This window comes from Microtus pennsylvanicus, chromosome 16 (genome assembly GCF_037038515.1).
Source record: "Microtus pennsylvanicus isolate mMicPen1 chromosome 16, mMicPen1.hap1, whole genome shotgun sequence".
NCBI classification, from domain to species: Eukaryota; Metazoa; Chordata; class Mammalia; order Rodentia; family Cricetidae; genus Microtus; species Microtus pennsylvanicus.
In genome coordinates this window covers 4,306,810-4,330,889 of record NC_134594.1, presented here as the reverse complement: position 1 = coordinate 4,330,889, position 24,080 = coordinate 4,306,810, and the positions used below count along the sequence as shown (strand labels likewise).

Below are 24,080 nucleotides of genomic sequence, written 5' to 3'. Positions count from 1 at the left end.
TCAAAGAAGGACTTTATAACTGAGGACCATGTCTCTGGTGTCAAGCTTAGCCATGACATACGATAGTAAACTTCCATCCCTTATCAAATACTCTGCACAAATGCATGTAATCTCAATTTCTAGAGAATTAAGTCTACACCAATAATTACCTAGAAACAAATAAAGATCTCAAATATGATTCTCATAATGTGGACACTTATCAAAGACGGGAAGGAAATTTGTCAACACATTTAAATCAGTATCTGTAAATTTATGTTAACAAGGAGTCCCTGATTATGTAGGACAAAGAAGAAAATGAAATAGCCCTTAGACCAGACAACACTGGTTTAGTCCAAGCCTGACAACTTCCTTGTTATGTAGCTTTCTTATCAGCTGTCTGTTGAAAACTAGCATCAATCACAGCTGGTTCATAATCAGATTGGTCTCACGGAGTCAATGTAAGAATCAAATAACATGCTACCGTGAAATTTTCTTAACAAATATTTAATTCATAGTAGCTAGTATTAATAATCAAGAAAATATTTATATTTCTGATATGGATATTTCTGTTTTGAAGAAGCACTTAGGAAACTTTAATTAGGAGAATCTGAGTCAGTGTAGGACAGGAAGAGAGTCCGTGTGTTTCGTCTTAAAAAGCTCTCCAGACAGTGCTGATGTCTAGCTAAGACAGAGTTTTTACATAGCCTCCCTGTCAGGGTGTCCAGGTCCAAGTGCACACCTGTCCATCACCTTGGAAATGCTCACTATTGACCCCGGTCCATATTGCAGATGGTCAATAGGTCTGAAGCGAGAAGAAGGATGCTATGGCTTCGACTGACTTCAGAGTAGTGGTTTTCCATGAGAAAACTGAAAGGTCTATCGTGAACTCACCGAGAAGGTAAATTATTTCTACAAGAAAGTCATTGACCACACCATGTGAGCTTTGAAAGATTTCTTTGGGGATTTAAACAATTCAGAAAGGCCAGGCTTTGCTTTCCTAAAACTTCTAGGAGTCATGATTCTAATACATGGTTTTGCCTTTTCTTTGCAGAAGTCACTTCGGCCTGTATTGTACAGGAAGCATATGAGAAAAGCTCAGATTAGCTGGAAAAAGATATTTTACAGTTACATTACCTTGACTGGAGAGTGTGTGCGTGTGCATGCGCGCGCGTTTGTGTGTGTGTGTGTGTGTGCGTGTGCATGTGTGTGTACGGTATGAGCCCTTATGAGATAGGACTTAACGTTGAAGCTCCATTAAACTTTTATTGGTTAGAAATGGACCAAACTGCCCTGCTCCTGCCAAGAGGTTTAACAAGCTGCCTTCTTCAGTGAGGCACAGTTACTGGGGCATAGAAAGAGTCGGAAGCTGCCGAGTAGAGCAAACACGGAGCAGAAAGGTCACTCCCAGCCAGTAAGTGGCTGAGCCTGGCATCTTTTACAGCTTTTAGGAAGAGGAGGCACTTGAAATCCCGGAGTGTGTACCTGGCCTTGCTGCTCATGGAAGAGTGCCTCTGATAGAACCCCCAGGGGTGTGAACATAGGAAACTCAATCCAGCGACTCTCGGAAATCTCTTCTACGATGCAAGCACAGTATACTCACCATGCAGGTAATTCCTCAAAATGAATAAATAGAACAGTGACTTCTGCTCTCAGCTATTTTGGTACGAGCAGTGTGGGATGTTTAAGGGTCAGCAGATGGCAGCACTAGACGACAAGGAAGAGAATCCACATGACCTGAGGAATCTTTTCCTTCAGCTTCTTGATAAAGGTCTTCCAGAGGGATGTTCAGACAAAAGTGTTCTTGGTATTGATCCTCTGGACTATGGCTATCCAGTATTGTGATCAGAGAGAGGTGGGATCTATCACACACAGTTTTATGGCCTGCTGGGGATTAGACCCAGGCCGTTGTGTATGATAAACCATCACTCACTACTGAGCCGCATCACCAGCTCAGGATTTGATGTGGTTTTGAAGCAGGGTCTCATACTATCTCAGGCTGACCCAGAATTTACTCTGTAGTGCAGTTCGACAGTTCGACCTTACACACACAGAGATCTGCCTACCTTAGCCTCTTGCATGCTGGAATTACAGGTGTTAGCCACACACCAAGCAGGCTTGGATTTTTGTTAACTTTTACAGTATGGTGCAAAGTAATAGTTTTCTTTTGACATTTTCATGCAAATGTGCCAGTAGACTAATTTATTCGGCTTTCCCAAATTATTTTTTTGTATACCTTCCTACATTGAAATATCTGAACACGTCATTCAGACCCATACATCCTGTTATTCTATAATAATCATTGCTTATTCGTATCTTTTTTTCCAAAAAATCCTTTACATTAATTTATTAGATGGTGTTCTTGGGTGCATTTGTGAAGACTGGGGGCAACTCAAGGTGACTCATTTTCTCTATCCACTGTACGAGTTCTGGGGCTCACACAGGTGGTCCTGCTTGGTGGTTTCCTTTGTCTCTGAACCATCTCGGCAGCCCACGTGTTTCTCTGTAGATGATTACCTTTACGAAGCTCCTTCCTTGTTGCATGTGCTATGGTTTGTACAAGCACAGTCCAGCAACTGAGCCATTTTGTAATGCTGACTATAGCTATTTGTTTCATTATTTTAGGAGAAAAGGGAATTCTCTAATGCGACCATCACGAATGAAGAGTGTTGGAGAGGATGGAAAGGAGGAGAAGCAAAGAGATTTTTCTGTTGTTATGGGTTTTGTTCTGTTTTCTTTTGTTGTTTGTTCTTTGTTTTTGCTTTTGTTTGCTTGCTTGCTTACTTTGATTTGCTTCTTTTTGTGGGGGGCATGGCAGAGATGAACGAAGAATATGGGGGGACTGGGAAGTGAGCAGAATTGGGGTGCATGATGTGAAACTCCCAAATAATCAAAAAGTTAAATATAAAAATGCTATAAAATACTGTAAGTTTGTCAGTAATTTTAATAAAATATCATTTTAGAGCTTTAAATTATGGTAAGTACTATTAAGGATTTTGATAATTTGCCACAAAAAGATGATATTTTGTCTTATGATGGCGTGGATTGTAATGTAAAGGAAAACCATGAGTTATCAAAATGTTCAACAAAGGGAAAGTGATCAAGAGGCTCAGGGAGACAGGCTATATTTGAGAATGAGGAAATGGTCAAAGATTTTGCATTCAGGTAAAAAGCTTGGTATGTCTGAGGCAGGAGTGGGGAGCTCAGATAATTTACCCCTTCTAGGTTGCAGAGTAAAGAGTATCAAGATTAAATGCCCACAACTGGAATGGAAAAGTCTTCAGGGGAACCTGAGCCCTAACTTTATTTTGGTTGATATAAAAATGGAGGAGATACGCCACAGGAAATATTTATACGATCTGTGAAAAGCATTATCAAAAGACTAGTAGTTTAGAGGACACAGGATGACAGACACAATAGTCTCAGAAAAAGAAAGAAGCTGGCCAAATGAAGACATCACAGCATAGAAGACCGAGAGACTAGCTTTATCTTCTGGTGACTGAGGATCAAAGATGTGAGGAGCTCAGTTATAAGGAGGTTTGTAAGACTTGCTGTCTTAGACGCTGAAGGCCACCCAGCAGCACGTGTGTATAGCACATTCTTGAATTACGTTGTTGATTGGCTTGCATTTGGGTGTCTCTGCAGAGAGACACACTTTGTCTCTGGAGTGTTTAAGTTCCCACATGCAATCTTAATTATTTAATACTGGCTAAACTACTGAGTGAATTGAAATTACTTGAGCAAAAAATAGCTTTAACTTACAGATCTTTGGGTATGTCTCAATATTGAAATTTTATCTTATATTTATATAGCCTTTAAATAATCTACCCGTTCACACATGATAACCCATTTTATAAAGACACCAAAGTATCAGCTTTAGCAAGAGAAGGCCCCAGATGTTCTTATCTTACTCCCCACAGGGTAAGAACACCAGTGAGAGGCAGCAATTTTGCCCAGGGCTGCTCAGAACATAAGCGGGAGTGTTGGCGACAAGTGCATCTGTCACCACACCAATAATAGAACGCCACATCTTTGGAGAAAGATCACGGCTGTGACCGTTCAGAATTACTTCTATTTTTCAAAACATTCTGGTACAGGATTTTAAACAATGAAGGATGTTTTATTTTTATACTTATGAAAGAACATAGCAATTTAGATAAGCGTGCTGGTCAATGAGTTACATGGACATTATATCATTGACAATAAAGTGTTAATAATTTAAAAATAGCAATAATGAAAGTTGATTGAATTATATAGCAAGAGGGAAGAAGAGAATTTTCTGAAGCATACAAACAATGTCAGGTGGAAAATATTAATCTTTTGTTTGATGGCAAATTTAAGATATCATACAGAAGAAGTCATTTTATTAACTATGAAATCTTAAAAAGGGGGCACAACATAAAAGCAGACAGGTGGATCAATGGAATTAAATCTAAGGCCCCAATGTAAATCCGCACACCAATGAACACCTGATTCTTGACAAAGAAGGCAAAATTAAACAATGAAAAAAGAAAGCATCTTCAGCAAATGGTGCTGGCATAACTGGATGTAAGCACGTAGAAGAATACAAGTAAATCTGTATCTATTGCCCTGCACAAAATTCAAGTCCTAGTCAACATAAATCCAGTTACACTGAAGCTGATAGAAGAAAAAGTGGGAAGTAGCCTTGAATGCATTGGTACAGGAGACCACTTCCTGAATATAACACCAGTAGCACAGACACTGAGATCAACAATTAATAAATGGACCTCCTGAAACTGAAACGCTTCTGTAAGGCAAAGGACACAGTCAATAAGACAAAACAGCAGCCTAGAGAGTGAGAAAATATCTTCACCATCCCACATCTGACAGAAGCCGATTTCCAAAAATATATAAAAATCTCAAGAAACTATGTATCAACAAACCACATGAACTGAGGTATGTGGGAATGGGAACTTGAGAGATCAGGTTGCTGGAGGGAGGAGGAGATACTGAAAGACTATTGGCAAGGAGGGGTATTTCAGTGTCAGGTAAAAACGTGGCACAAGAAAATCTCACAGGAATCTACAGTGATGGCAGACATGTATCTGGCCATCTCCTGTGATCAGATTGACACCTAGCCCAGTTGTGATCAGAGACTTTATCTAGCAACCGATGGAAACAGATGCAGATCTACAGCCAAACATTAGGTGGAGTCACAGAATCCTGCAGAAGAGGGGGTAGGAAGGATTGTAGCAGCCAGAGAGGTCAAGGACATCACAAGGAAACCACAGAATCAACTAGTGGGCTCATAAGGGCTTGCAGACAATCAGGGAGCCTGCATGGGACTGACCTAGTCATTTTGCTTATGTGTTTACAGTTGTGTAGCTTGGTCCTCTTGGTCCTAAGAATGGGAGCAGGGGCTGTCTCTGACTCTTTTACTGGCTTTTGGAACCTACTCCACATACTGGGTCACCTCGTCCAATCATAATAACATGGGGGGGTTGCTTATTTTTACTGCAACTTGATATGCCATGTTTTGTTGATGCTCATGGGAGACTCGCCCTTTCCTAAACAGAACGGAGGGAGAGTGAATGGGGGGGGGGTGAGAACAGAATGGGAACTTGGAGAGAGGGAATGAGATGAGCAGACGGTGGATAAATTGAGGTCTGGATAGAAAAAAAATAAATAAATAGAATGTCTTGATACCCTGAAAGCTCTTAACAGATATTATTTACTGTTAGTATTGTTATTATTTCTATGTGTGTTTGAACGTGAATGCAAAAAAATGAATGGAATATGTATCACACCTTCAGAGTTAGTTCACCTCCACACCATCGCTCAGGTGCCACCTCTCCCATGCTGCCCAGGGGTAGGGAAAGTTCTGCACAGTCCTCAGCCATCAACATGAACCCAGGTGACAGCCTAGACCAAAGATGTCACACGGCCTTTGGTGATGACATGGGCCACTGATAGCAGCCCAAACTCTGCTGTTGGAGGGCCACAGACACAGCCATGGCCCTCAGTGTCAGCACAGGCAGGTCATCTCCAGGGCCTCAGGCAGCCGCAGAGGCCACTCACACAGTACTCTTTCTCACCATCCTCTCCTCTGCGGTTCTGCTTCTGCTCATAGCGCACAGACTGTTCCGCTTCTCTCTCTCGGTCATCTCTCCACCATGTTCGCTCATCCTATTGGCATCCACCCTGCCTGGGCCTCACTGCATGGCTACAGCCAGGGGTGTCTCGACATCTTCTGTTTCGTGGGCACCACCAGGCTTCTCTGGAGTCTTTTACTGCTGCATCTAGGGGCCCTGGAGGGCCCTGCACAGCCATGGCAGTAAGTACTCAAGGTCACCTTGCATCCCAATCAGGAGGAGAGTTGCTACTGATGCTCAGCTTGCTTCTTTCTTTTTACTCAGGCCATGCCCCTGCTCATGGAAGAGTATCATTTCAGGGATGTTTTTCCACTTCACCTGATATAATCTAGCCACTCCCTCACAGATATTAATTTGTTTCCATGCTGGGTTGAAAGCGCATCAAGTTGACAATGAAGACTAACTGCTACAGGAATTATTAACTAAGGTATATTTTGGTGCAGCTTTAGTGACTGATAACAGCACAGGCACAAACAGAAATATGTATGTAAATTTTAATCGGTTACTTCATAACTCCACTGCTCCCCATGGGAGATGAACACATGTACATGATTTCTATCTTCATAATTGATTCATTTCAAATACATTTAGTTTTCATTACTTTATTTTTTTCATTCATCCAAAAACACATTATTAAACATTCACTTATGCAAAGTAACCCACGTTCCATGTTAACTGACGAAGTAAACGTGAAGCAACAAACAACTATCAAATATGGCAGATGAGAAACGCATGCATAAAGTTACCATGACTCCCTCATGCTTGCAGCAGGATAATGGTAAAAAAGTACCAGAAAGGATCAGAAAGCAGAGTACTGCTCCCATATCAGAGAAAAAATGGATATAGTTTCACGGAGGAAAGGGTAGAAGATGTGTTCAGAAACAGAATGCCCTAGGAAGAAAAATGGGGACCCAAATAAAATAAGAATGCGAGGTTGGTGGGGTGATAGGCTCTCACAATCTGGCTGCCGTACTTGAACTCCAGTAGAAATGAGCATCTCTTTCAATAAAGACAATGCATTTCTGGGATTCAGTAGTCCATCCACAGTCCCTGTGTGTGTCCCATGATCGGGAGTATATCCAGATAGAAATGGTCATATTCAAGTTTAATTTTTATCTTGGTGTATGGTGGTTTTCCTGCACATATGTCTGTGTGCTACATCTGTGCCTGGTATCTGCAGAGGCCAGAAGTGGGCACAGGTTCCTCTGGAACAGGAGTTGCAGACAGCTGTCAGCTACCATCTGGGTGCTGGGAATCAAACCTTGGTCCTCTGGAAAAACAGGCAGTGTTCTTACCTGCTGGGCCCTCTCTCTAGGCCTATCGTTGAATTTCTTAATACTCGCAAGGAAGAGGAGAGAACTTAGGCCTCTCTGGCAATGAGCTGCAGCCCAATAGAATGAAGCAACCCCGTATGTATGGCTTATCAAACTCACGATTTCAGTTTCCACAAAGTAAATGTTCTTAATCCATGCATGTTTCTTGGGGGATAGACCCATACCCCCAGCAACGAATATGTAATGTCTCAGACTGGCTGACTAGCTCAGTGATCTAATATGGTCTAATGATCTTAGTGACTCTTAGAGATCTTGTCACATGAAAACCTGGGTTTGAGGTGAGGTCTAAAAGGCTCCTTTTCATATATTCACAAGTATCAAGCTAATCTGGCAGTCCCCCATCATGACAGCTCCGGGGGTAAATGTGACATGCTGCTTTATGCTGGGCACTTGGCTTGTACATTTCATGACTATAATTATTATTTTAGTTATCAAATAGGACTTTTATTTCCCTGAAACAGAGAAAACTAGAAAAAAATGAAAGAGAGCAATTATCTTCAACTTGAATCCTAAGATGTTTAAATCATCTCTTGTTTCCTTTGCATTAAATATTTATATTGATTTCTTAATACTGTAAGGGACACTTAACACCTCTATTTATATATAAATGACTGGAAGAACACTTTTATACTTTCAACTGAAGTAGATTATTAAGGAATAGGCACTTGATATTGTATGAGGAAGTAGTTTGTTACTTTAATGTATTCCATAAATTATAATTGAGCATACTTAAAATACAGTTACTCATTAAAAACAGGGAAATTCACCCTGAACTAAGACTTTTCCCTTGTAAATTTCAGCCTGTCATGTAACGGAAAGCATTTTTCTACAGTTCTTTCCTACCCTTGGTTTGTAACTCTCTTTAGATTTTTCTTAAGAGAACTGACTTTTAATTCCATTCATTTTATAGGTCTCATTGTCCTCACCTTTCCTGGACACACATCTTACGTCTCCTCGCTGCCTTCTCTGATTTGATACCTTCCACTCGGTGCTGCGTTCAACGCGCTCGATTCACTTTGCATTCAAAACAATCACAAATATAGACTGTGCAACCATCTCAGATAAATGTCCAGCCTGATCTTTTAGAACCCAGGGGCCCATATTTACAGAAAAGTTTGGTTTTGACTTCAGTTCTGATCTTTAATTGGTTAGTCCGTGCCTTGAAAGCAATGTGCACCAAATTTCAAGCAGTGTTTAAGAGTTCTCTTTTCCTACATCACATGGCCATCTTTGTGTCCATTTGCATTGTTCATTTTGCACTTTGATTATTGGCATTAACAGTTTCTTTTAGGTTATAGCAATTGTACATAGTAATGAGTTTCACAATGACATTTTATGCATCGTCTGGTGTATTTGGTTGTATTCATCTCCGTCTTGCTCTCTTTCCCCCCTCCACTCCTACCTTCCTTTTCCCAGTTCATTCTCCTTGTACTTTATGACTGCAAGTTTTGGGAGATGACTCAGTGAGTTGCCTTGGGGTTATGGTATTTCTTTCAACCTTCTAATTCAAACCTCTCTAATAATGTGGCTCAACTTAGAGTCTCCAGGATGTCTCCTGAATGGCTTAGGAGTTCTCTTTAATGAACATCCACTGGTACATTATACATGTAAAATATTTATTTCTAGGATTGCTTTTCAACGGGTACTGTTAAAAAGAAAGTGAAACTCAGGTGGACAAAGACTCACAGGTGGTATACCATAATTTGTGAATTTATAGCATCCCCTTCTCTCTCTCTCTCTCTCTCTCTCTCTCTCTCTCTCTCTCTCTCTCTCTCGGTGTGTTTTTCTGTTTCTGTCTGTCTGTCTCTTTGTCTATCCCTCTCTCATTGCTCTTCCAGATCAAATAGACTGGGAGAAAAATGGCCACCACATAACTCTCATGCAGCCTAGCAAATCAGTTCAACTCTCTATTTTCACTGATCACACCAGGAATTTCCTACGTTGGTCTCCACTACACGAGTTTGGGGACCCATTTGCCTGGTCTGGAAATGCATTATGTGTCCTGGCCTTGGTAAATGGAGTTAACCCATTCTTATTCACAGAAAGGAATGTGTAAGCAAAGCAACTGCAGCATTTAGAACTCTTCTTTCACAGGGATTGAGGGAGGCATCCTGGCCATATGTGCTGACGGGTGCTCGGAGTTGCTTGTCGGTCTGATCTACATAGGAAGCACCTTTTCTGGAAATCTGGCTGAGATCAGCTAAGGAGCAGAAGACGAGAACAATGAGTTCAGGTAAACCCCAGAATCGAGTTACGGCAAGCATTCCATGAACCTGCAACATCTCAGGTCTACCACCTTTGAAGATGACTCGCAGTTTGGAGATGTATTTATTTACTTTATTGTGTTTGAGGCTTGCGATTCTGCCAGTTGCATTATAAAGAGAGCAGATGACATTCAGACAGTTTGCATTTTTATTATGAAAGAAAAATAAAAATACTGGCTATTGTGAGAAAGGTATTAATTTCTTTTTACAGCTATTGTCACCACAGAGTTTACACTATCCCACAATTCTTTTGTTTATTACTGCAATAATTTCATAATTACCTTCCTTGCTTTGGTTTTTCCTCAATTTTTTTTGCAATCTACTATACACATGTGACCACACAGCTCAAGTTTCTGAAGGATCTGATCCAAGGCATTGTCTGATATGCAAGTCTCTTCATTACCTGGCTCTTTCTGCATACAATTAATTTTTTTCTGACATTTCTCTCCACACCTCCTTGTGCTCCAGGTAAAATACTTGATAAGAATGAGGCAATGTTTGTGTGTGTGTGTGTGTGTGTGTGCTACTCTTCTACTTAAATGTCCTTCTCTGTTAAGATGTTTTTATTTTGCATTGTGTAGTCTAGATGTGATCCTTCCTCAATGTCTGCTCCCTTTCACCGGGAAGGGGACATGTATTATGCGTCTTTGATCTTGCTGTATGTGCAATACTAACTCCATATAGAAAGGTTGGTGATTTAGAACTAACCCATCTCCTCCTGGAAACCTACTGGATTCTGTATGTAGAACTGAGATGTGACGGATGTGGTGGGAAGAATATGAGCGTCTAGGATTTAGATGTGGTTGACATGATCAAAGAGGGTGTAAGTGAGTTGCCAGCATCGCTCCACACACATACACAGCATTTCTGACCTGAGAGCTATGTAGGTAATGCATTATAAACACAATTTTAGGTTTGATAACTGCTTCTATAAGCCTCATATTTTATATAATTACCAAAAAGAGAATTTTAGAATAGAATGAAAAGAACATCACTTAGGGGCTTGTTTTAAAATAGCAGAGCTCTTGGAAATGGGATGAAAATGTAGACTGTAAGTCTCGTATAATAAAGTATCATTGGCTCTTTAAGTGGCAAAGTATCTTTGAGAATATGGTCTGCTTTTTTCCAAGTACATTTGAAGCTAATATATGCTCACTCTAAACATTATCTCAGGAAAGTGAGGCACATGTCCTGTAATTATAGCCTTAATGCATTTAAAGTAAGATATGCACTTAAGAAATGATACTTCAAGAACAAATTTTTATGTTTTTATGTTCAATTGTTACCTAAGTTAGAGGCCGCCTGCAATACCATGTCCCTAAAATTGACATTCATCTCTCTCTCTCACCTATACGTTTACAGAAACCACTGCAAGGCACAGTATAGGCTGTTAGCACCTAGAAGCTAACAAAGCAGACTAAATTAAGTCCTCAGATTAACTGCATTTGACTTCTGATGGCAGAAGGAAGCAAAGAAACAAAATTAGGTCAAGATAGTGACTAAGTGAAAACAAGGGGTTACAGCGAGGAAGCAGGAAGGCACCATTTGAGGGCGCAAAGTCAATAACAGCTTGTTTTAAATGCACTATCTGAACAGAGACATACAGGAGAGAGGGAAGGCACACGGGCCTGACTAGAGACAGAATGGGAAGGATACGGTGTCTGGCTGGAGAATATTTGGTTTATTAAAAATAAATTTAGAGAAATAGAAAATCCATAAGTAGGGCTGGAGGCATGCCAAGTGGAAGAATGTTCACTTGATATGCGTGAAAGCCTGGTTAAAGCAAAAGCACCAGAAAATAATTACAAAATTAACGATAATGCACAAGATTGACAGAAATTACATCATGGAATGTGCAAATTAGTACCGCTAAGAGAAAACGCAAGTCCTCTCTGCCAGAGGGATATTTTTGATGTGGTAACTTTTGTAGGCAAAATAGGTAGGTAAGGAGGGTAACTTGGTAATCCAAGAAATCATTCGGATTAGCCTTGGAGACCAATGAAAGAGGAGGGATTTGGAATACGGTCAGTGGGAACCAAAGCTAAATAAAGATGTGCTGGGTTGAGAACACACTAGGTTTTGGATCCTAAGAAATGTAAGTTGGAGGAAGATTGACTTGGTTAGGGCCAGACACAGGGTGGATGGATTTACATATTCTGTATATAGAGACGGTATGGGCAGGAGAATTGGCTGTGTGTGCCAACCACACGGATTGTGGCCAGATGGATGCTATAGACACTGGGTTAGCAATTCTAGAAATTTCTCTTTGTCGTGTTAGTATTCCTAATATCTGTGCACTTGGCCCACAAGACATTTCCAGGAACCTGGTCAGGTGTTCTCTTTGCAATGCCACAATTTAACAGATTATTCTCCTCCATCTTTTATTTCTTTCAAGTAGAAATATGAGCTGTCATTGCCCCTGTAAACTCTTTCTCAGTATATTATTTATATTTAACCCATTTTAAGTAAAATGCATATAATTTATGATGAACACTTCAGTAAAATTTCATCTCAGGGTAATATTTTATTAATACCCTTTCTTCATAAGCTCTTTGGAAAGGGGGAAAACACTAATTTCCTGCTGTGAGTCTTCAGGATTTTCCAAATAATGAGTAATACTCATTGCTTTTCCTCACCTCAGGAAAACATGTTATTCAATTTTCTTTGAATATGTAATTTTTGGGGGGTGGGAAATCATTCCACTTATTAACTTTCTGGAGTGAAAACACACTGAGTCTGCATACTATTGCACCGAGGTGTCTCAGTTTACATTCGAGCCTTTCTTTTCCTCATATTTTAAATTCCCATTTCTGGGAAATGTTATCATCACAGAAATCTGATAAGATGAACACATACACACATACACACTTATAAAGATGATTCGTCAATTTCTCTAGAGTCTTTTTGTCTCACAACAATAACAACCACAAAAATAGATAATTTTCAAACCTAGGCTCTTTTGGGTCAATGATTTTAAAAATAACATTTTAATATGTTTTATACTGAAACCTCCTTCCAAATCTACAAGTGAGCAGGGGTGCTTGTGCAAATTTTACAAAGAATTTGTGTGTGTGTGTGTGTGTGTGTGTGTGTGTTTACCCTACTGAGAGTTACAGACAATTGACTTAATGAAAGGCTTTGTGGTTGAGCACAGTTTAACTTCACTAACCAGAAGACCACAAGACCTGCAACGAGAATAGAACCCAGTTCCCCACATTCTGTGGATGTCTTCATGCATATTCATGGTTTTGTTTTTTGTTCTTTCTAGATTATAATCATGCTCAATATGTCTCTCTATGCAAAATGTAAGTAGCAAAAGAACACAGTTGGTGTGGTGGGACATGCCTGCAACCTCTGCATTTGGGAGATAGAAGATGAAGGACAAAGGGTTCAAGATCATTCTTGGCTACAATATGAGCTGGTGGCCAGCTTGTGACAGCTAAGACATTGTCCCAAAGAACTCTAACAAGCAAGCAAAGAAATGAGAAGAAAGAAGAAGACAGGGAGGGCCTGGGAAATCAAGATCAAGTCACTAATGGTCTATTTCCAGATTGCACACTAAGAAGCACTGCATTCAAGTTCTCTGACTGATTTTCAACACAAAACATCATAAAGATTCCAAAATAGAAACCCTGAAAATATTCTTTATTGGTGGTCCAAGTTCTTTACTTGCATTGCTATGGAAAACACAGCAAAACCATCAGGCAAGTACTACTCTCCTTATTAAGTGGAAGTGGAAGTTGAGGCAAGTGGTTTTTAGCATCAAGTGATATGGGTGACCTTACTTCCTTGCACGGTTTAGTGGGGAAAGTGGAGAAACAAGGCCAATGGAAGTTTGGCTCATTTGGACGTGTCTGTGTTTCTCTCCCGCTGCTGTGAGGAAATGCCCTCACAAGAGCAGCACAGGGGAGCAAAGGTTATTTTCATTTCCAGTCCCAGCTCAGTCCACCGTGATGGGAAGTCACAACGGTGTGAGGGAGCTAGTGCTGCCGCATCTTCAGCTGGGAAGCAGAGAGGGTCAATGAGTTCTGAGCTCACTTATATAGTCCAGGACCCCCACCCAGGGAACAGTGATCGCCATCACCCCCATTCAAGGTAAGTCTTCCCACATCAGCCAACATCATCCCTTTGGCCTGGAGAGATGGTTGAGCTGTAAAGAGCACTTGCTGCTCATTCAGAGGACCCCAGTTTGATTCCCAGCACCCTTGGCAGAAGGCCTACAACTGCTTGTAACTCCAGTCCCAGGATATCCAATGCCATCTTCTGACCTCCACAGGCACCTCATACAGGTGGCACTCCTCCCCCACACAGAGAGACAGAGAAAGAGAGACACAGAGATACAGAGAGAGGCACAGAGAAAAAGACAGGGAGTAAGACAGAGTAAGAGAGAGATAAAGAAACAGTAAAAGCAAAAGAGAAAAGGGATAATCCTTGACCAGCAGGCCCTAAATTCCATCTCTCAGATGACTCTAGAGCCCATCAAGTTGACAGTCAGCACTGTCCACCACTGACTCGTGGCACACACACGCAGGGACAAGTGTTGCTTGGCTGGCAATTCAATTTTTTAGACCTCTTGAGTTTTTTGTTTAATTTGCTCATGAAAATGGGGTTTTAATACGCAGCATAGAGATTGCAGGATTGCAAATAATGTAAAAATACAGTAAGACCTGGGGAAATGTAATCTCGTCCTAGTGATAGCAATTATTGGGAATAAAAATGCTCAATCATTACATTCAGGGTTCAGCAGGGTCATTAAAAGGATGCCTACAGGATTAAAAGGCAACAGATTCTGCAGAACTTTATATAAATTACAAGGGACTGCTTTATTAAGTCACCTTGATTTCTTTTTTAATTTGATACTGCAATTATTATAAAAACATCTTGAATTATGTTATCTTCGTTTGTTTTAAAATAGGGTCTCTCTCTCTAGTCCTGGCCAGGATGGCCTAGAACTCAGAGAGATCCTCCAGCCCCTGCCTCTTGAGTACCAGGATTAAAGGTGTATACCGCTAGTCTGGCTCATTATGGTATCTTAAGTGTGTAACCACCTGAATGTCAAAGAATTAATAAAATTCTGTTACCGATATGAAAACACATACTTGTTTCCAGCTTTCTGGACAATGGTAGAGAAAAGACAAAGCCTTCCTGGTTGAAGTAGACAGACGAGGAGAACAGTAACCAAGCAGCCCAGGTGTGGTTTAACATGAGGCTTTGCTGTCTTGGGTATACCTCTAGCTTACTTCCCTGAGAAGAGAAACGAACAGGAACAAGACCACAGGTGGACTGGACCGCAAAACTGTGGGAAAATGGCACTGGGTGCCTGCAAAGTGGAGGGAGTGTGTTAGGTTCAAGGTTGCTCTGCAAACCAGCACAGCTGTTACAGAGCTATTAGATTCCCAAGTAGCAACAGCTAACTCAAATCCTCCAGAGCAAGTACCTACCGTGTTGTTATTTCAGGCACTTCTTCCTTCCTCTGAATTTCAGGGACTAAATCGTAGAGAGGCTGAGAATTATGAAACGAACCCCGAGGCAAGAAAGAAAGCCTGTGCGTCACTCAGTTCTCACAGTGACTCTTGACATTAGCTTTTAGTTAAGATTATTACAGGAGGCAAACAATTATTTCAGTGGGTCTCTTGGCATGTCCGGGTTTCTCAATTCACATTTTCAAAAACCACAGAGGCTAGAAGGCTGCGAGTAGCTGTACAGGATACAGTGTTTTGAGTGACACCTTCACAAGACATTAAGGCCACTAAGGATTACTGTGACAGATTTTTTAAACATTGACTCTCCAGCAAAGGTCAATGTGGGCACAGCCAGCGGGGAGACCCTTAAAGGGTTCTCACTAATTCAGGGGCCAGTCCATTACTAGATGGAAGGAATTTGGGAGTGGGGTGGGGTTGGTGGTCAGATAGCTTATGGAATGAGACTCACTCTGAGGAAGGCCCTGGCCTCCAGCTCCAGCCTCCCATCTCTGTTGCTGGACCTGCCTCCTGGAAACAGCACAAAGACACTAAGGACCGACGGCCCGCCACCATACCAACGCGCATTCAGTTATGGACCCAAGTGCCTTAGAAGACGTCACACGTGACGCCCTAGGCTCTTCACCCTTCCTGCAACCTCGGGTGCTGCAGGCGCTGCGGGGCATTGCGGACCGCAGACCAAGGAGGTTTTGCTGCCCCGGGGCGGAAGGACCAGAGAGGGCGGAACTTAGGGAGGGGACAGCCACCAGCACCCGCGGAGGCCCCTGTGGCAGCTCCGACCTGACCCCGGGGAAGCAATGTTGTGCAATAAATCCGCGGGAGGAGTGGGCAGGAGAGGGCAGGACCGCGGCAGGAAGATAGATCTAGTTGTATTTAGACTCCCGCACCCGGTATCGCGGCCGAGAGAGAGGGAGAGAGAGCGCGCAGCAGAGGCTGCTGTGTGTGCGCGCGTGAGTGTGCCTGTGTGTGCGTGTCTACAGGTAGCAGCGGCAGCGGCGGGGACGCGAGCAGGGGACCCATCTGCAGTTACCTCCCCGCCGAGGGTTTTCCAGGGCGACTGCTCATTTGGCTGACGGATCCGTGGTCCCCAGGAGATCTCATCCTCTCTATTTCTACTCTTCTTTAGGCGTCTCCAGTTTCAAGTGTGTGTTTGGGGGTAATTTTATTTTTATTTTTTTCTCTTTCCTACAAAGCTTCTCAGGAATTCTTGCATATTGAAGCAGGTGCCTCTAGGCACGAAATCCTTGGATACGTTTGCTCTGCCAAGTTTTGCTGCTCCTGTCCCCTCCCTCCTCCAGAGGCTTCTGGGGTGCTTTTCTTTTGGATTTACGTGCAGAGAACGTATATATGTTTATATACCGGTCGGAAAGCTTATAAATACATATACGCGCGCCCCAAAGCCTGGTTTTCATCTCTTCCCGACACAGCGACATGTTCCGGAGCTGATGGACACCAAGAACATTATTCACATTCTTTTGATCCTGGTTTTGGACAAGGGGAGGGAGAGTGAAGAACTGTTTAACATTCGGCCATCATTAGGCTGCACGCTAGGCACCACGAAGTGTTTCTGGTTGCAGAGCAGGTACAACCGGGGCTTAGAAAGAAGGTAAGGGGGCCTTCTGCGTCCACCAGGCCTGGCATTTACCTCAGTCCCCGGGACCACTGATAACTTCCTGCTCCGGCTTCTCCCTGCCCTCACCCTTTTCACCAATCCTACCCTTCCCTGCTCTCTGCTTTGCTCTTCTCCATTCCCCCGGGCCCAGGAGGAGGGCTGGGCGCTGGGGGAGGGTGACTGTACAGGAGGTGTAATCGTCGGTTACAGTTTAAATGTATCTTTCATTCCCCCACTTGATCGAGTTTTCTACCCCCCCCCCCCCGTCTTTTAGCGGTCTTAAATGCGTTTTGCCCTTTAAACAACAACAAATGCCACGTCGATCAATGTTTCAAACATGTCTTGGTGCCAACTCTTCACAATTACCCTTTGATGAAAATAAAAACAATAAAAAATAGTGAACTTTAATGGACTGGGTGGTTTCTTAAATCCTGGGGTTCAAGGAATTTCCAAAATGCAGATAAGCAGCAAAGGAGGACAGCCGGCTTCAGCTCCTGCGTAAAGCCAGTTGTGCCACAAGGAGGGCAAATCCCCAGAGTTGAGAGAGAGGAAGCTAAGTCTAGGATGAGAAGACCTACGTGGCGAGTCCTTAAAACCCACCTTTTACACCACGTCCAATCCCTGATTAACTCCTGCTCTGGGGACACGTTAACCGAACCGACCTTTTGATGGAGAAGTGGTCTCTTCTCTCTGTTCCTGGTCTTCAGCCAGCCTCCTTCCTCCCCCTCTGCCTGTCTGGCCCTGGCACTTTGCAAATCGCCGGTTTTGCGCACCCTCGCGGTGGGCGTTCTCCACTTTACATCCTGCCCCCTCGGTCCTTCCTCCGCCGCGGTGACCGAGCACATGCATCTTTATCTGGGGCTCGCTCACGCACGCCCTCGCCCGTACCCCGCGACTCCCCACCTGCCCTGCCTCGCCCCGGCCGCTCGTCCCCGCCTCCCGGCGCATCTCTGACCCAGGCATCCCTTCAACCCGGCCTGCGCAGGTCTGGAGTGGCGGGACGCGGCTGTGGCGGCGGTGCCTAGCTGGTGTGGGAAGCCAAGGTAGGAAAGGCGAACTCGAGTGGGTGGTGAGAGGCCAGTCGAGTCCGTGGGAGCCTGGGAAGCTGGAGAGGAGCGAGACAGCCAGGGTGCGCTGCGCGCTCTGCGCTGCCCGGGCCGGGGCGGACGCGTGCGGTGTCTCTGAGTCCTCGGAGAGGCGCCCCAGCCCCTGCAGAGATCTTGCTTGCCTGAGCTCCGGGACCAGGACACCCAGAGCCAGGAGGTTGGCGGAGAGGCACCAGAGAAAGAAAACACCGATTTGGAGAGTCCGCCTAGGGGAGACGCAGAGCCTGAACGGATGGAGGAACAATGCCGCCTCCAGAAGCAAAGCCTTTCTTGAACCTTCGCTGGAGTGTGGAGTCTGCTTTCTGCTCTGCTCTCCCTGGGCCTTGAGGCTACTTCTGGGCTTGGTTCCGCCTCTTAGTTTGACAGGAATTAGAAAGTTGCTCTTCTTCTCTGTAACGTTTCCTGCGAAGTGGCTTTCAGATCTGCGTGCTGGTTCGAGTCAAGATGTCACTTTCTAGATCCCCGCGAGGAGCGACTAATAGATTATGCATTGTTGGGCAATAAACTCTCCGGGGAAGAGAGGGGTAGTCCACGGAAACGTTTAATCCAGTCTCCACTGACTCCTGCCTGCCTCAGCACAATGCCTTGTGAGTAGAATAACAACAATAAAAACCCACCTGCAGTTAATTTAAATTTATTTAGAATGAGATTTTTGAATGAGGAATAATTTATTACAGAGGAAGCTCTTAGTCTGTTACAGAAATGAGGGAAATACGTCCCATATTTGATTCATTTGTGATTATTCTAATGAGCTCTGGCCTGTACCACTGTTTTCTTTCTTTTCCCCATTTCTAGGACCCTCACGATACATGTAGGATTAGGGATATGTGGATTTAGATAGTTAACCTCCCTTTTTACTGTGTATTTTTATAGAACATTGACATCCCAATTTCCCTCTTTTTATACTACAACTACCATAGAGTATTTTGTTTAAGTAACTGGAAGTTTCGTGCTATATTTGAAATTACAGTGTCTTGCTATTTCTCTCAAAATTAATTATACTTGAGTATTAATAGGATCATAGATTTTTTTAAAAAATGGCACCTTGAGAAGGTGTGCGTGTGTTTGACAAAAATCTATAAAATGTCTCAGCATTATGAGCTATTACAACCTATAGAGTGCCAGGTTTTCTACAGAAATGAGTTGAGCAGTCGAGACCATGTGTGTATTTAAAATATCTAATGCAAAACGCAAAGCCCATTAAGTTTACTGTGCCCTTGGCAGAGAATGAATCTAAGTCTCCTCACACTGCCTAGTGATGGAGTGATTCACAGAGAATGTGGAAGTTAATCATTGCTCAGGCCTTCTGACGGTACAGTGTGATTAAAAGAAGTAACTGTTTTCTCCGAGCCTGCTAGTCCACAGTTAGTCCTTACAATCCTTCTAGAGAGGCAGGAAAGGCAGTGATCTTTCAGAAGCAAGCTGTACCAGAGATCCTGGGCTGTAAGAAGAGTCTTTTTAGGTACCTCCTTCTCTTCCACCAACCCTAGCATTGCTGCCTGCCAATTTTTATTTTTTACATGGTTTTAATTTGTGAAAATTTCCATTTTTATTTATTGATAATGTATTTCCAAATAAGATGCGTGGGTGGTTTGGAGTCGGACAGCTACACAGAGAAGGGAGAGCTGGAGTCTCCTGTGCTTGTCTCTGGTGGGGGAGGTTGCCTAGGTCCAGCTGAGTCTGTGCAGGGAGAGACGACGCCAATGAAAGAATCTGAAGTCTCTCCCAAGCCTAAGTTCTCAGATTTTATTCCACTGTGAATGTTTTCTTGCAGTTATTCAGTAGTAACCCCTGCCTTTTGCTTCAAATTCCCTTAAGTTATCACTTTAACTCTTTAAAAACAAAATGAGAACCTAGAGTCATAAGTAGCTAGAACTAGAGAATACAGGTACAAATTTAAGTTCTGCTATTTAATTTTGTTAAAAGCTAAGGTTGATGTCATTGACATTTTGTAGGACAGTGGTCATTTAGACATTGATATAATTCCCATATCTTTCTCTGGGTTTCCATGTGTTGAAGCATTTTTTTTAACATTTTTTAGTAAAACTCATTCATGGATTTCTTAGAGGGTCCTAACCCCACTAAAGACTTATTTTTCAAATTACCTAATGACGCTAAGGTGGTTTCTGTGAGCACAGCACAGCTGGGCTAAGAGTGATACCAGAGATGTCAACAGGCAGCAGTAGGTTCTCATGTACTTTGCCACACTTTGTTTTCCATGTGTGAAGTTTTATGATGATTTTTTCTATTTATGATCATAAATAAAATATTAAAAATTAAGTCATGTTCTCTTAGGTATATTCCAGCTATTTATAAGTAGAGTTACCATGTCCAGACTTAATATTTCTAAAACATAGACTGCCTTGAAGATACCTTAACATGTGCAATGGTTCTGGTGGCTTACCTGCCAATGTCCACAATTTTATGTGAATCAATCCTTTGCAAACTTTACATGGAAACCTCCTGCATCCTGTGCTTCTCCTAGATCTGCCCTTTGGTCCAGTCACATGACTCTTATTATTTCCATAATACTACTTGGCACCGTAAGGCTTTGTGCTTTGTTTATGTTGGCTCATCTTTATAGGTTCAGCTCCCCACAATCCACTGTCCAGAAGTTTAGCTCTCTTTGGCTGTCTTTCTTTCCACCCTTTTCTTTCCTTTACCCCTTCCTCTCACATGCTATTGATCTGATGGGCACCCATTGTCTTTTTTTTTTTTTAACATTCTAATGTCTGATGTCTTTATTGGATGGTGGATTGCTGGAGGTCAGATCAGAAACCATACTGGATTTATCATTTCATTTTGAAAGATTATCCCCATGTCAGAACATAAAATAGACTGTACATGATATATTACCTAAGCAAAAATAGACTGTACATGAATAGCACATATTTTCACAATTGTATTTCACTATGAAGTAATTAGTAGCCTAGCAGTGGATTAGGAAAGTAGGGTTTATTTACTACCATATAGTAGGAATTCAAAGAAAGATGACTGCTGGAGCATTTGATCAAGAAATTAAGTATCTACAATCATCTATGCAATTTCTCTTATGGTCAGAAGATTGTTTCTGTGACACCAAACTCATATGTGCTTTCTGGTTCCCCAAAAGGAGAGGGTGACAAAGATAACAGAATACTTCATCTCAGAACTCCCCAATCTTGACATTGCTGCTATTTGGCAGTGATTAATTTTTTCTTTGTTGTGGGAAAGATTCTGCACACCAAAGATATTTGGCAGTATGCATGACCTTTACTCTACTCACCTGTCCTGTAACCAAGAAGTTTCTCCATACATTGCCAAACATCCATGTCTATAAACATATTTTGGTGTATATTTGATATTTTGAACAATATTAGAGTCTCTGAGAAAAGAATGAACTTGAGGTTGAAAACTAGGACCGCTTGCTATAATCATAAAGTAAATGTATAAATGTAAATTTCATCTAAATATTTCAGAAAAATGAAAAGACACATGCATATTCTTCAGATGTGATAAGTGATGATGGACTAATTGTGATAACAGTTAGAAGAGGAGTAGGTAGAACGGAGACAGCTTTGTTTTCTTAACACTTTCTTCCTCAGAAATGCCACATCTTCTAGTCTATAAAGTAAAGTAACAAATACTGCTCATGCTTACAAATAAGAAAGTGGTCAATTATGTGAAAAAGATCAAATGAAATAAAAAATGTAAATCTTCAGTTAGATATTCCTTTCCAGTGTATATATTTTAAAAGTTATGTTGGTAACAACATTAGCTAATGTAATAATTTCCTAGACAGATATGTTCACATGAACAAAAACTTAACTTAAATTGTGCTTCTTAACTGTTTACCTCAGTGTGGTAATAGATGATAACACTTATAAATAAGAACTCTGCCTTGCCAGGACGTATCACGATTGATATGGATGGCCAATCAGCTTGCCCAGTATTTTCTCTACTCATTCAAATCTTATTCCTTATAAGTTTATTGGAAACCATTTTTTGTTCAGATATGTTCAGTGTTGAGATATAAAATATGATGACTTTAGGTGTCTTTTAACTCTGAATTCCAAAGCATCCAAGTAAAGAATTAGGGATGTAATTCAATGATAGAGTGCTTGGTGTGCTTATGAGTGAGTCTCTCAGTTCAACTATCCACACTCAGGAAAACAAAGGAATAAAATACCGTGAAAAGGCCTTTACAGATAAGATTGCCACTCTGTCACAGTCACTGATTCTGGCACTGTGCTGAGCTAGCGTTGGCTAACTCAGTAACTTAATGATATCATTTTCTTCATACGGCCATTGACCTCCTATCCTGGAGCCAATGTGGCCATTACAGAGGCAAACAAACCTCTTTACACATTCTCACATCAGATGGAGGGGGCAGTCTTTCTTTCTCTCAGGGAAATGTCTAACGTTACGAAGGAAAGTTCCGCTGGGCACTGTCAGCTGACTTTCCTTATGCCCAGTGCACAAGAACTAAAGAACCCCAACTTCTACTTGGTAACAGACAAAAGGTAGGACTTTGCATTCTCATGAAGATGATCTTGCCCACTTGGGGTGGAAGGATGGTCTGCTTCTTTCTGTGGAAGTGACAGATTCCCCTTTATATCAATGCTAGCTAAGAGGAAGGAGACAGTAGCCATGAAGCAGGCCAACTAACTGGGATTCCCATTACCATTATGCTTACTTCCTCAATTCTTTCATGAAGCAGAATGCCTGTATTAGAATCAAACACACAGAATGTAATCAAATCAATTTTGGATCCATGGCCATGAGTTAAATTCGTGCCAAACTGCAAACTTCTGAAGTAGAATGCATGCATTTGTGATATTTCAGAGGGGTCTATTTTTATTTGCTCATTTTTTTTGCTGTTAATTTGTTTTTTTTTTGTTTTGTTTTGTTTGTTTTTAGTACGACTTGGAGAATTTAAAAATGCATACATGAATTCTGGATAGGAGAATGATAAACACTAAATTATGGTACACTGTACACTTAGACCAGAAACCTCCCCTCTCTAGAATAACTGCATCAGGCCATTGAGCAAAGCATGTCTTCCTTGCCCAGTGGGTCACATGTCCACATGTGTGTTTCTTATCAGCTTCCTTTAGGAACCATCTGAGAAATGACTGCATCTTTGGCCAATTGCTCTCTTAAAGAATTACGTGATTTTAGTTAGATTCAAGTGAAAATTCTAACTTTTCTAATGTTTATGTAGAAGATCCTTGGGCTTGGTAATTTCAAAGTTATTGGCTATGTGCAAAATTAGTGTAGGAAAATTTTTATATATCCAGACTACTTCTCATAATTTTAGGAAACAATTTTGCTAAAGCACATGGCATTTTGATAATTTTCAAGCAGATGTACAATATGCTGTGCTCATATCCAGTCCGTTATACTCTTAGATCCGTTTCCCACACTCTCTTCTTTCCAGCTACTGTCCCCTTACTCCCTTGTTTGCCAGTGGATTCTATTAGGGCTGTTTTATGAGCATGGGTGGCTTACCAGTGGGCATAACTTTGAAGAAGTCGCCTCTCCTTCTTCTGGCAACCATTTCACTGGGCAGGCCTACATTTAGAACACGTGCCTATGGGCATCTAATGAACACAGTCTTAAAACATGGAAGACTTTATTTTTACTTCTAACCTGGTTTGAGAAAACTCATAGGCAGTTTCGTGCTTTATTGGAATAGATGTTTTAACCACTCCACGTCACTCTGTTGTATTATTAAAAAATCAAATCTAAAGCGTGAACTTAGTTTCAAGATTTTAATGTTTGGGGCAATTTTTATAAGTCTTCCAATTAGTGGGGGAAAGGAGGAAGAATATAGTAAATATAAGTATATAGATGTGAGTGTTACCACATCTCACTCAGTCAACTTTTTTTTTAAAATGGATATGTGTTTGAAAATTATTTGAGGTTCTATGTATAACTGCTAAGTCTATGATGTAAGTGGTAAGATAAGGAAAGAGATACCAATGGTGCTTGGGTTATTTTAAGGGTAATATATGTTAGTTTGTAGACACATGGAAAAATAAGTTGGAATATTTTAAAGTACAAATAAATAAACTAAGGTTATACTTTCCTCTATATTACACACACACACACACACACACACACACACACACACACACACACACACACACTTCGTCTTCTAGACTTAGAACATCGGTGACCTTGCTCCTGCCCAGTAATTCTCATCAAATCCAC

The 24,080-nt window shown here is 41.7% G+C and overlaps 1 protein-coding gene across 9 annotated transcripts in view; it reads left to right on the top strand.

The window, feature by feature from the left end:
* The first annotated feature begins 15,993 nt into the window (after positions 1-15,993).
* Nlgn1 (neuroligin 1) overlaps positions 15,994-24,080 on the top strand; it is an 856,909-nt gene continuing 848,822 nt past the window's right edge. For 3 of the 9 annotated variants that reach the window (XM_075950398.1, XM_075950389.1, XM_075950394.1), the window contains exon 1: positions 17,523-18,472. The gene's annotated coding sequence lies outside the window, so the exon portion shown is untranslated. Of the gene's footprint in view, positions 16,774-17,508; positions 18,473-24,080 lie in introns of those variants that run through there. The other 6 variants (XM_075950402.1, XM_075950391.1, XM_075950401.1 and 3 more) reach the window with 4 other exon arrangements.